General features: G+C 38.9%; 1 protein-coding gene and 1 non-coding gene across 2 annotated transcripts in view; one reads left to right on the top strand and one right to left on the bottom strand.

The window, feature by feature from the left end:
- SLC35F4 (solute carrier family 35 member F4) overlaps positions 1-14,692 on the bottom strand; it is a 287,476-nt gene that overhangs the window by 127,848 nt on the left and 144,936 nt on the right. The window lies entirely within an intron of this gene.
- Positions 14,506-14,578, top strand: TRNAS-GGA (transfer RNA serine (anticodon GGA)). Its single transcript has one exon. It is a non-coding gene; the product is annotated as a tRNA-Ser (tRNA).

The following is a 14,692-nucleotide window of genomic DNA, read 5'->3' as shown; positions in this document are numbered from 1 at the left end:
GGGTCAGGAAGATCCCCTGGAGAAGGAAATGGCAATCCACTCCAGCACTCTTGCCTGGAAAATCCCATGTACAGAGGAGCCTGATAGGCTACAGTCCACGGGGTCGCAAAGAGTCAGACATGACTGAGCGACTTCACTTTCACTTTCATAAGAGACATTACTTTGCCAACAAAGGTCCGTCTAGTCAAGGCTACGTTTTTTTCCAATGGTCATGTATGGATGTGAGAGTTGGAATGTGAAGAAAGCTGAGCGCCGAAGAATTGATGCTTTTGAACTGTGGTGTTGGAGAAGACTCTTGAGAGTCCCTTGGACTGCAAGGAGATCCAACCAGTCCATCCTAAAGAAAATGAGTCCTGGGTGTTCATTGGAAGGACTGATGCTAAAGCTGAAACTCCAATACTTTGGCCACCTCAAACGAAGAGTTGACTCACTGGAAAAGACTCTGACGCTGGGAGGGATTGGGGGCAGGAGGAGAAGGGGACGACAGAGGATGAGATGGCTGGATGGCATGAGCGACTCGATGGACATGAGTTTGAGTGAACTCTGGGAGCTGGTGATGGTCAGGGAGCCCTGGCGTGCTGCGATTCATGGGGTCGCAAAGAGTCGGACACAACTGAGTGACTGAACTGATAGGAGGATTAAATTAGAAGCCCTTATAACCTGATGTTCCTGGTCTTTGGGCTTGGAAACCACATAACCATGTGCATTTGAACTTCATGAAAATAAAGAGTAGGTTATGACAATGCGTCTGAGCAGACCTCTAGGAAACAAAGTGTGTTATCTCCCCTGTATGTGAATCAAGGCTTGCTATTCAGGGACCATTTGTGGTTATTTCTTGGTTCTGGCTCTGTTTAGCATAGGTGAGGTTACCACATACTTTTTCTGAATTTCTAATAAGTAATGCTGAACCACAGTTTCCAGACAGAAATTAGACATCACAAGGAGGCATTAATTCTCATATCACTGGGTTATTATTTTAATTAAAAATCTATCAACAGATGAAAATAGTGCATCTTTGAAAGTGCCTTAATATTACTAAGGAGTTAGTTACTCACTTACCTGGCCCATATCTTGAAATTAATTCCTAAAGCTATTTATACTGTGTGGGCTGTCCCTGGAGCCACACTTTAAAGGATGCTATTTCCAGCACGAGCTCAGTCATTCAGGGAAGTATCCTGGGGTTTTCAGTTCAAAAAAATCAAATTAGTATAGCTGGGCCGATTACCAAAAGCCATTAGGAGACTTGGACTGCCTTTTTAACAGCTCCCTCTTCTCCTGCACTCTTCCTGCCTTGGCACCATGGATGTTCAGTGTGAGAGCCTTTCTTCTGAATTGCTTTTGGCACAGGCGGCAGGCAGGCAACCATGGAGTCAGAAGCTCATCCAGAATCAAAGTTAGACGACAATGTTGATCTTGGCTCCAAGAGTGAAAAGGAGAGTTCCATTTTGTCCTGCTCTGCCCCATGTCAAGGATAGTCGGTTATTTTTCAGGGCTTTTGATAACCTAATTTCAATGTGGGTCTCAATAATAAAAAATGGTCACCATATTTTTATCAATTATATTTTCAGAATTACAAAAAATAATTCTCTATCTGGGTTTATTATGGACTGAATTGTATTCCAACACCCCCACCCCCTGCAAATTCCTGTGTTTAAGTCTTAATCTCCCCACCCTCCAGTATTTCAGAATCTGACTGGATTTGGAGATAGTCTTTTAAGAGGTAATTAAGTTAAAATGAGGTCATTAGGATGCACCCTGATCCAATATGACTGGTGTTATTATAAGGAGATTAGGACACAGACACAGAATAGGGAGGAGACTGCCATCTACAAGTCAAGGAGAGACCGCAGAAGGAACTAACCCTGTGGACACCTTGATCTTGGGTTCCAGCCATCAGAACTGTGAGAAAACAAATTTCTGTTTTTCACGCCATCCAATCATTGCGAGCAACCCTAGAAGATTCATACAAGGTTTCACTGGTTAAAAATCCACATCATAAATCAGAATAGTAGAAGAAAGCTCAAAACCACATATGGCAGCAATGGTACCAAGGACAGTATTTCAGTTGGAATTTAAAAAGTGGTTTTTTGCTTTAACTGACCCTATTTAGATATGGCTTACGTATAAAATTTGAAATCACCCACTAGGTCCCCGTGAAATAGTTACTCTTTGAACAGAGGAGTTCTTTGTCCTATTCTAGAATCATGTTGCAACAATTTGTACAAACATTTTTACAAAACAATTTGTGCAAACAACAAATATTTTATGAACATTTTCTATACTCTTTGAACACCTCTCTCCTCTTCTAGAGCACAATGAACTCTTCTGAATTTCAAGTTTGGTGTCCTTTGTTCCTGCTCTAGGGTCTGTATGTTGTTCAACCAACCCTTTCCCTTCCTAGTATCAGCTAATTAGCTTCTCTCCCACCATTGCCTACATCCCTTGCTTCTCCAGCCAAAAAGGAGACCTTCCTGAGAGAAACACACATAGATAGGTGCTAATTTTCAACACCTTGTGGGTTATTTTCCTTATTGGTCTTCAGTCGCTCAGTCATGTCCGACTCTTTGTGACCCCATGAATCACAGCACGCCAGGCCTCCCTGTCCATCACCAACCCCTGGAGTTCACTCAGACTCACGTCTGTCGAGTCAGTGATGCCATCCAGCCATCTCATCCTCTGTCGTCCCCTTCTCCTCCTGCCCCAATCCCTCCCAGCATCAGAGTCTTTTTCAATGAGTCAACTCTTCGCATGTAGTCACTATGAATTAATCAGCCATTAGTGACAGAAGCTTTCTTTACTTGTAAAAATAAAAAAAATAAATAATGTACTGAAATGTAATTTCTGAAGAACATAAGCAAGATTATCCTAATTTGAGAAAAATTTTTTCAACAACTCCTGAAACTCCAATGCTTTGGCCATCTGATGCGAAGAACTGACTCATCTGAAAGGACCCTGGTGCTGGGAAAGATTGAAGATGGGAGGAGAAGGAAATGACAGAGGATGAGATGGTTGGATGGCATCACCGACTTGATGGACATGAGTTTGAGTAAACTCCGGGAGTTGGCTATGGACAGGGAGGCCTGGTGTGCTGCAGTCCATTGGGTCACAAAGAGTCGGACACAACTGAGCAACCGAACTGAACTGAAACAACTGTGCATTCAGATGAAAATTTCAAAGATAGGAGATGAACTGTCACAATGCAAGTCCATGGAATCACTCATGTGGACTTGCTCCTAGAGAGAGATGGTTCTCAATTCAAGGAAACTGAGGAATATTTAGAAAATTCTAATAGATACTATTCTCAGACATCCTGAGTTTATTGGTCTGGAGTAGAGTCCATTCACTGATATTTCAAAAATATATCAGAAATTTGAAGGAGGGTTATTAAAGAAGAAAAGAGAGGAAAAAAGTTAGTGAAAAGGAGCAGAGAGATTATAAGAGTGATTGAGAGATAAATAGCAGGGAGGAATTGGTTCATTTTTTGTTCCTAACTACTAGGACCCTTTGCAAGCAAAATTTGGGATAAATTAGATTTGATTGCAGCTAAGAGCATCATATTAAGACCTTGGAAAAACACAAAATTGTTGCATTGCAAAATGGATGTTATCTTTAACTGTGGCATCACCATGAGACAGCTTTATAAATTACAGGGTACAATGGGTTATTTTGATGAGATTATGGGTTCTTTATATTGCTTACTCAGACAGGGATAATAACAGAATATAATCATGTATATGTTTATAGTTTCTATTGAAAAATCCCTTAAAGATGACCAGGGTGAAATTAATGATGATTGCATTTCCAAGGTGTGCTTTCTTTATAATGAAGTTGGTACCACCTGTTAATCTGAGCAACCATATTTAGATGGCAAAGTGGGCAAGATTCCACCTAGACGTAACATAGTATGCTATCTAAATGCAACCTGGTTTTCCTGCTATTCTTCCTACTGGGTAATATTCATTTGTTGATCTTTTTGTGGTCTTCAAGTAACAAATACTTGGAAATTCAAGCAGTGTTTTAAGTTATTTAAAAGGGTTCATTATTTACCATTGTAAATTAATTAAAATTTTTGTTTTTGAATCAATTAGACAAGAAGAAAAAGCTGATTAAAATAGTGCCAAGGCAAAACAATATTTAGTACCAAAGTAACTGTACACAGAGAAGTTGGCTGAGATAATACCAAAGTTCTTTTGATTACACAGTAACCAAAGTTACTGTGTATATATTATTTGTCAACTGCAATAAAGAATATCTTTATAAAGGTGTTAAAGAAGGGACTTTCCTTGAAGTCCATTGTTTAAGACACCATGCTCCCAATTCAGGGTTCTATCCCTAGTCAGGAAACTACAATACCACATACCATGTGTGTAGCCAAAATAAAAATTAAATAACAGATATGAAAAGAAAACATGCCTTTCTCCATCTGAATATTCTGTTTCAAATTCAACATTCTTCAAAATGTGCTTATTTCCTCTCACTCCCCAAAGTCTTAACCCCAGTTCACAACATCATCCTCTCATCAAATTAGAAAGTTCCACTCCATCAACTTCTCTCTCTCCCCCTCTTATCCCCAATCCACTCCATCTATCTAGCCAATTCTACTTCCTGTTTTCTTCTGAAGTCTCTTCTACCACTCTCCAGTCCACCACCACAAGATTCCTGCAGGTCTACATCTTACCTGGAGAACGGCAAGTGTCTCCTGATAGAGTATTAAGTCATCTCAAAGGCACACATACTTTTAGGAATGAAGTCATTATTAAAACAACAAAACAACACCAACAACAAAGATCTCCCTGTATCTGATCTCGCCTCCCCATCCCAGCTCCCCATGCCATTTCCTATAACGTTTCCAGAAATATCTTTGCAAAATAAAAATTGAGTATATTATTCCTTTGCTTAAAACCTTTCGATGCTTAAAAGATATAGTTCAAATTTCTCAGCATTCTAACCATTTCATACCTGCCCACAAGGAATAATTACATTTATTTCTCTAACAAGCTACACTCCCTCCATATCACATCTTTGCACTCTCTACTTTCTCTTTCTAGAATATCCTTTAGCATTTTCTCTCACTAACCTTAAACTCCTTCTCTGCCTCAACTTTTAAGCCTGGAATAAAATATTGCCATTTGGCCCAGTCAGTGTCTCCTGGAATGAGTTAGTTGATCCTTTCTACCGATAGCCCTAACACTCTGTATAAACATTAACTGTAAGTTATGAATTGGGCAATAACTATAGAGCACCTACTGTGTACTAGATGCTAGTGATACTATAGCAAATAAGGTCAAGTCCATGTTCTCACAATGGACACAAATGTGTCCATTGGGAGAGACAGATAATAAACAAAAAGAGCAGTTTCTATAGTGATGTAGAGACAGAAATCCAACTGGAAGAGATTAAGAACAGAATAGGAGATGAGAGAGTGGAAACAACTTGGCACTTCTGGGGGTTTTATTTATTTTCATTTCTTCTTCGTCCTCTTGACTGTGACCCACAGATGAACAATGACATTTATTGACGTAATTGAGGGCACAGCAATACTATTTGGCTTGTAGTAAGTAATCAATACATGTTGGATAAAAAAAGAATGAAAAAGGAAGGGCAAGAAAAGATGAAACTTCATACCCAGTTTCTGCCATGCCAGCTTTTGGATAACTTACTCAACTGGGGACAGAAAGCCTACATGCTAAAGTTAGCAGATCAAATACTCTAACTCTGATGGACTGATAACTGACACTTAACTTTTTACATATTGAAGGTCAAAGGGAACTGCAGTCTGCAGCCAAGGGTGGGAATTCATGGGTAGTAAAGGATTTTATACATGTTATATAGAGTCAGATACTGAACTGGTATCAGGACACATATAAAGATGGACATGCTCCTTGGGAAAATTAAGAACATGGGTGCTAACTGTAATACTAGAGTATGAATAATCAACAGAAAAACTGAAACTTAAGTTGGATATACAAATTTTAACACTAATTGCAGTCATTTATGTTAACTACTGACCGTTTATACTTAATTATCTTGTAGCACAATGATAATTTTCACTCACGCGACATTACAATTTTAACATTAATTTAAGCCATTCAGGTATGACCTAAATCAAATCCCTTATTATTATACTGCTGCTGCTGCTAAGTCGCTTCAGTCATGTCCGACTCTGTACAACCCCATAGACGGCAGCCCACCAGGCTCCACCGTCCCTGGGATTCTCCAGGCAAGAACACTGGAATGGGTTGCCATTTCCTTCTCCAATTATTATACAGTGGAGGTAACAAATAGATTCAAGGGACTAGACCTGGTAGACAAAATGCCTGAACAACTATGGACGGAAGTTTGTAACACTGTACAGAAGTCAGTGACCAAAACCATCCCAAAGAAAAATGAATGCAAGAAGGCACAGTGGTTGTCTGAGGAGGCTTTACAAATAGCTGAAAAAGAAGAGAAGCAAAAGGCAAGGGTGAAAGGGAAAGATACACCCAGCTGAACGCAGAGTTCCAGAGAATAACAAGGAGAGATAAGAAAGTATTCTTAACTGAACAATGCAAAGACATAGAGGAAAACAATAGAATGGGAAACACTAGAAAACTGGAAATACGAAGGGAATATTTCATGCAAGAATAGGCCTGACAAAGACAGAAACAGTACGAACCTAACAGAACCAGAAGATATTACGAAGGTGACAAGAATACACAGACGAACTATACAAAAAAGATCTTCATGACCCAGATAACCATGATGGTGTGGTCACTCACCTAGAACCAGACATCATGGAGTATAAGTCAAGTAAGCCTTAGGAAACATTACTACAAACAAAGCTAATGGAGGTGATGGAATTCCAACTGAGCTATTTCACATCCTAAAAGATGATGCCATTAAAGAGCTGCACTCAATATGCCAACAAGTTTGGAAAACTCAGCAGTGGCCACAGGTCTGGAAAAGGTCAGTTTTCATTCCAATCCAAAAGAAGGGCAATGCAAAAGAATGTTCAAACTACCATACAGTTGTACTCATCTCACATGCTAACAAGGTTATGTTCAAAATCCTTCAAGCTAGGCTTCAGCAGTACATGAACCAAGAACTTCCAGATGTACAAGCTGGCTTTAGAAAAGGCAGAGGAACCAAAGATCAAATTGCTAACATTTGTTGGATCATAGAGAAAGCAAGGGAATTACAGAAAAACATCTACTTCTGCCTTATTGACTACACTAAAGACTTTAACTGTATGAATCACAACAAACTGTGGAAAATTCTTAAGGATATGGGAATAACAGACCACCTTACCTGTCTCCACAGAAACTTGTATGCAGGTCAAGAAGCAACAGTTAGAACCAGACGTGGAACAATAGACTGGTTCAAAATTGGGAAAGGAGTACAACAAGGCTGTATCATGTCCGACTCTTTGTGGACATGTAAAGTCCCAATGGACTGTAGCCCATTAGGCTCCTATGTCCATGGAATTCTCCAGGCAAGAATACTGGAGTGGGTAGCCATTCCCTTCTCCAAGGGATCTTCCTGATCCAGGTATCAAACCTGAGTCTCTTGCATTGCAGGCAGATTCTTTACTGTCTGAGTCACCAGGGAAGCCTGTATATGTCACCTTGCTTATTTAACTTCTATGCAAGTACATCATGAGAAATGCTGGGCTAGATGAATCAGAATCTGGAATCAAGATTGCTGGGAATATCTCAGATATGCAGATTATACCACTCCAATGGCAGAAAGTGAAGAGGAACTAGAGAGTCTCTTGATGACGGTGAAAGAGAAGAGTGAAAAGTTGGCTTAAAACTCAACATCAAAATAAGGTCATGGCACCCAGTCCCTTCACTTCATGGCAAATAGAAAGGGAAAAACTGGAAGTAGTATCAGCTTTTACTTTCTTGGGCTCCAAAATCACTTCGGATGGTGACTACAGGCATGAAATTAAAAGATGCTTGCTCTTTGGAAGGAAAGCTATGACAAACCTAGACAGTGTAGTAAAAAGCAGAGATAACATTTTGCTGACACAGACCCATATAATCAAGCTATGGTTTTTCCAGTAGTCATGTATGGATGTGAGAGTTGGACCATACAGAAAGTTGAGTGCCAAGAGTACATACTTTCAAATTGTGCTGCTGGAGAAGACTCTCGAGAGTCTTTCGAACTTCAAGGAGATCAAACCAGTCAATCCAAAAGGAAATCAAACCTGTGATCAGGGAAATCAAAGGAAGAACTGATGCTGAAGCTCCAATACTTTGGCCACCTGATGCGAAGAGCTGACTCATTGGAAAGGACCCCCATGCTGGGAAAGATTGAAAGCAAAAGGAAACGGGGGTGGCAGAGGATGAGATGGTTAGATGGCATTCTGACTCAATGCATGTGAGTCTGAGAACATTCCAGGAAACAGTGAAGGACAGGGGAGCCTGGCATGCTGTAGTCCGTGGGGTTGCAAAGAGTCAAACATGACTTAGCAACTCAACAACAACCAACTAATATTTATCTAGTGCCTGCCATGATAAAGACATTCAGTTTGGCTCTGTTAGGGGGCTGTGCAAAAGTTCAGAGAACAGGTCCCTTTCTTTAAGGAGTTACAATTAAAGGGGAGAAAAATGCTCACTGTGACAGATTCTTTATGAGATGATCAGTGCTAAGAAATGACAGGCCATATGGAAGATTAGTCTTGAAGGATGTGATAGAATTTGGTCAGATAAAGAAGGTGGGAGAAGTAAATATTGTCTTTCTTTGCAGAGTTTTTTGCAAATCTTATGATTTTATGTAACCTTAAATTCTATTTTTAAAAAGTCTGTTAGAACTAATCAACAAATTCAGTAAGTTGCAGAAAACAAAATCAACCCACAAAATCAGTGGCATTTCTGTATATCAACACTGAACCATCTGAAAAAGAATTAATTCCATTACATAGCATAAAAAATAATACTTAGGAATAAATTTAACCAAGAAGGTAAAACATATGTACACTGAAAACTATAAGACATTGATGAAAGAAATCAAGACACAAATAAGTGAGAAGATATCATGGATCAAAAGTTACTATTGTAAAAATATCCATACTAACCAAAGTCATCTATAGATCCAATGCAATCCCTATCAAAATTCCTATGGCATTTTCACAGAAATAGGAAAAACAATCTTAATATTTGTATGAAGCCATGAAAGACCCCAAATAAATGAAGCATCTGAGCAAAGACAAATCTGGAAGCCTTGTACTTTCTGATTTCACAAAGTAGAATGGGGTGGAAAGTAGAGTGGTGGTTGCCAGGAGTTACGGGAAGACGAAAATGGGCAGATATTGAAGTGTATAAAATTTCAGTTATGCAGGATGAGTGAGTTCTAGAGATCTAATGTACAGTATGGTGATTATAGTTAAGAATATACACTGTTGTGTACTTGAAAACTGCTGGAAGACTTCATCTTAAATATTCTTACCATGAAAAAGGAGGGTACCTATACAAGATGATGGATATGTTAATCAAATTAATTGTGGTAATCATTTCACAATATACATAAACATCAAATTATCATGAGTACACTTTAAATTTATATATTGTTATATGCCAATTGCATCTCAATAAACCTAGAAAAATATTTTAGAAAATAAAAATAAGATGGTTGGATAAAAGGGTATTCTAGAGTGAACAATGTGGGACACTATGGTGAGTATCAGGAAACTATGAAGAGTGCAGTCTAACAGAAAAAGTAAAACATGCAAAGGGGTGGAAAGGGAAGTAAGAATGGAAAAGTGGATTGAGGTGATATCATGGTGGCCAAGAATAAATTTTGTCCACTTTCTTATCAATTTCCAGAAAAGTTTTACTGAACATTTGGAATTCTCTATATCAATAAGGTTTTCTTATTCTCAAAGGCCCTACCATAATAAAGTTCCAACATGGAAGAATTTCTGAGGAGGAGATCATACATAGAAAGCCCATTTAGTTTCACTTAGTAGCTGTCATCCAGCCCTCTAGTCTCAACATTAAATTGTCACCCACTGTGCTATATCGGAGAAGGCAATGGCACCCCACTCCAGTACTCTTGCCTGGAAAATCCCATGGACGGAGGAGCCTGGTAGGCTGCAGTCTATGGGGTCGTGAAGAGTCGGACACATCTGAGCGACTTCATTTTCATTTTTCACTTTCATGCACTGGAGAAGGAAATGGCAACCCACTCCAGTGTTCTTGCCTGGAGAATCCCAGAAACAGCGGAGCCTGGTGGGCTGCCGACTCTGGGGTCGCACAGAGTCGGACACGACTGAAGCGACTTAGCAGCAGCAGCAGATTACAGTTACTCATTTTTCTTATTATTCGTGTGTAAATCTCTACCTCCAGGTGGAGCCAGTGTTCTAGGAAGTTCCAGTAAATGCAAATAAGTCTTTGAGATAAGTACTTCCAGAAAGACCTATCATCTACAAAATTGTGTCACATAATTTTTGATAACTATTTATTGGAGTACTTTGAACACAGCCAAAATTAGAACATACTATTTGTTTCATTATTCCAAAGACTCTTTTGTTAAAATTTTTTCAACAATGAATATGAGAACGGATTTTGACTTTCCATTCAAGGGAAATAAATGGAAGCTTTTCTTTTTGCATTCAACTCTATTTAAAATAAAGTAGGTATACTTCTCTGCAAAGAGCTGAACTTACAAATGAATTGGGCATTAAGACCAAGTTTGTGTAAGGGGAGTGTTTCCCAACAATATCGTTTGCCCCTCAACACTTTTTCTCAGTATGTGAAGCTCCTCTGCCCGCTCAGACTTCCAATTGGGATCTTAGCATGGACCAGATATATGTTCTTTTTGAAGAACTTAAAATCTGATGCAGTTTTGATGCTTAAACCCAGAGTCAAACTTCAGAAGGAAAAGAATTTAATCCAATTCAACTCCTTCATTTTTAATTTTTTTTTTAATTGTAGAATGTAACATAGATTTAGAAAAGTAGTATACAAAGGATACAAAATGATAATTTATAACAAAATGAGCACCATGTAATTGCTCCCTTGGTCAAGAAACAGAGCACTGCTGCTGCTGCTGCTGCTAAGTTGCTTCAGTTGTGTCTGACTCTGTGCGACCCCACAGCCCACCAGGCTCCCCCGTCCCTGGGATTCTCCAGGCAAGAACACTGGAGTGGGTTGCCATTTCCTCCTCCAATGCATGAAAGTGAAAAGTGAAAGTGAAGTCACTCAGTCGTGTCCGACTCAGCGACCCCATGGACTGCAGCCTACCAGGCTCCTCCGTCCATGGGATTTCCCAGGCAAGAGTACTGGAGTGGGGTGCCATTGCACTGGGAGCACCTGAAAAGCTGTCCTCATGATCTCTCCCAAACATGGTCTTCTGCCTTCATGGAGAACCCATATCCTTGGTTTTCTCCATGGTTTGGTGACCTAAGTGTACACCTCCAAACTCTACCTTAGTTTTGCCTCATTCTGTTTTTTGAACTCCATATACATGTGATCATATAGCATTTTTAACACACCTTGCTTCTTTCATTCTATGTAATGTTTGTGAGATTCATAAAACTTTTTGTGAAGCTGTATTCATTTTTATCACAGAATAGTATTCCTTTGTATGAGTACACCACAGTTAATTATCCATTCCAGTGTAAATAGACATTTTACTTTGTTCTCATTTGGAAACACTGAAAATAATGTTGAGAGTTTAACAAGGAATTCCTAGAATTTAATCAATCAGTTTTGGAAGAACTGACATCTTTCACATTGAGTCTTCCAATCTATAATCTTTGCCCATTTTTAAACTGCATTGTCTTCTTGCTATTAGGCTGTATGAATTCCTCACATATTTTGGATATAACACCTCATTAGATATGGGCTTCCCTGGTGGCTCAGATGGTGAAGAATCGGCCTGCAATGTGGGAGACCTGGGCTCGATTCCTAGGTTGGGAAGATCCCTTGGAGAAGGGAACAGCTACCCACTCCAGTATTCCTGCCTGGAGAATCCCATGGACAGAGGAACCTAACAGGCTGCACTCCATGGGGTTGCAAAGAGTCGGACATGACTGAGCAACCTTCACAGGCACAGCCTCATTAGATATACAGTTTGCATACGTTTCACCCATTCCATAGGTTGCCATTTCATTGATTGTTTCTTCTGCTGTGTAGTTGATTTTAGTTTGATGTAGCTGCAATTGTTGATTTTGCTTTTGTTGTTTTAGGTGTCATATGCAAAAAAAAATCACCAAGACCAATATCAAGCAGCTTTTTCTCTATGCTTTCTTCTAAGAGTTTTAAGGTTTAGCTCTATTTAAGTAATTTTGAATTAATTTTTGTGAGTTGTGTAAGACAGGGGTTCAAATTCATTCTTTTGCCTGTGAATACCCAGTTTTCCCAACACCGTTTATGGGAGAGACTATTCTTTCCCCATTTAGTATTCTTGGTTCCCTTGTGAAATATTGATTGCTGATTATATAAATATGGGTTTATTTCTGGGCTCTCTATTCTATTCATTGGTCTATATATCTGTTTTTATGCCAGCACCATATGGTTTTAACTGTAGATTTGTGAAGCAGTTTGAAATCAGAAAGTGTGATGCCTCAAAGTGTGTTCTTGTTCAAAACTGCCTTGGCCATTGTGGTCTTTTGTGGCTTAATACAAGTTTTAGAATTGTTTTTTGTATTTCTGTGAAAGATGCCATTGGAATTTTGATAGGGATTACAATGAATCTAATAGGTGGGGAAACAATGAAAACAGTGAGACTTTATTTTCATGGGCTCCAAAATCACTGCAGATGGTGACTGCAGCCATGAAATTAAAAGACACTTGCTCCTTGGAAGAAAAGCTATGACCAACCTAGACAGCATATTAAAAAGCAGAGACATTACTTTGCCAACAAAGGTCTGTCTAGTCAAAGCTATGGTTTTTCCAGTAGTCAGGTATGGATGTGAGAGTTGGGTATAAAGAAAGCTGAGCACCGAAGAATTGATGCTTTTGAACTGTGGTGTTGGAGGAGACTCTTGAGTGTCCCTTGGACTGCAAGGAGATCCAATCAGTCAATTTTAAAGGAAATCAGTCCTGAATATTCACTGGAAGGACTGATGCTGAAGCTGAAGCTCCAATACTTTGGCCACCTGATGTGAAGAACTGACTCATTGGAAAAGACCCTGATGCTGAGAAAGATTGAATGCGGAAGGAGAAGGGGAGGAGAGAGGATAAGATGGTTGGATGGCATCACCGACTCAATGGACATGAGTTTGAGTAAGTTCCGGGAGTTGGTGATGGATAGGGAAGCCTGGCATGCTGCAGTCCATGGGGTCACAGAGTCAGACACGACTGAACAACTAAACTGAACAATGAATCTGTAGGTGGCTTTGGGCAGTACGGATATTTTAACAACATGAACCCTTGGAACTCATGAAGATGGAATGTGTTTCCATTTATCTGCATCTTCTTTAATTTTTTCATTAATGTTTTGTAATTTTCAGCTTATTGGTTAAGCTTATTCCTAAGTATTTTATTCTTTTTGTTGCTATTGTAAGTAGGATTGTTTTCTTAATTTTTCTTCAGATAGTTTGTTGTATATGTATAGAATGAATGGTTTTTGTATGTTTTCACACCCTGAATATTTACTCAATTCATTTAATAGTTCTAACACACTTTTGTTTTTATTGAGTCTTTAGAGTTTTCCATGTATATAATAATGTTACCTGCAAAGAGAAATAATTTTTACTTCTTCCTTTGTGATTTAGATGCCTTTTGTTTCTTTTTCTTGTCTGTTGCTCTGGCTAGGACATTAGTACTATGTTGAATAGAAGCAGCAAGAGTGGGAATCCTTGCCTTGTACAGAATTTTAGAAGGAAAACATTTTTTCTCCAATTATGTTAGCTGTTAGCTTTTGAAATATGGCATTTATTAGATATTGAAATATGTTCATTCTATTACTATATTGTTGAGAAAATTTATCATAAGTGGATAAACAAAAAGCATTTTGTCAAATCATTCTTCTATATCTGTTATCATGTGAGTTTTTTCTTTTGTTCTGTTAATATGGTCACACTAATTGATTTGCATATTTTAAACAAATTCATATCCCAGGAATAAATACCATTTGGGCACAGTAAATAATTTTTTTCATGTGTCATTGAATTTGTCTTGCTAGTATTCTGAATATTTTTGCATTTATGTTCATCAGGGATATTGGCCTCTAGTTTTCTTATGTCTTTGTCTGGCTTTGATATGAGAGTAGTGTTGGCATCACAAAATAAGTTTGGAAGTATTCTTTCTCCTGTTTTTTGGAAAAGTTTAAGAATTGGTATTAATTCTTCTTTAAATGAATGACAGAATTCATTCATGAAGCCATGTGTTCTTAAGCTTTCCATGCTGGCAGGTTTTGGATTATTGGTTCAACCTCCTCATTTATCATTCAGGCTTTCTATTTCTTCTTAATTTCATTTTGTTAGGTTGAATGTTTCTGGGAATCTATTTATTACATCTAGGTTATTTAGTCTGTTGGCATTGTTGTAATAATTTATATTCCTCTAATGACAGGGCTTCCCTGGTGGCTCAGCGGTTAAAGCATCTGCCTGGAATGCGGGAGACCCAGGTTCGATCCCTGGGTCAGGAAGATCCCCTGGAGAAGGAAATGGCAACCCACTCCAGTACTCTTGCCTGGAGAATCCCATGGACAGAGGAGCCTGGTAGGTTACAGTCGATGGGGTCGCAAAGAGTCGGACACGACT

The sequence above is a fragment of the Bos mutus genome, chromosome 10, assembly GCF_027580195.1.
Source record: "Bos mutus isolate GX-2022 chromosome 10, NWIPB_WYAK_1.1, whole genome shotgun sequence".
Taxonomy (NCBI): domain Eukaryota; kingdom Metazoa; phylum Chordata; class Mammalia; order Artiodactyla; family Bovidae; genus Bos; species Bos mutus.
This window is presented reverse-complemented; position numbering and strand designations above follow the sequence as displayed.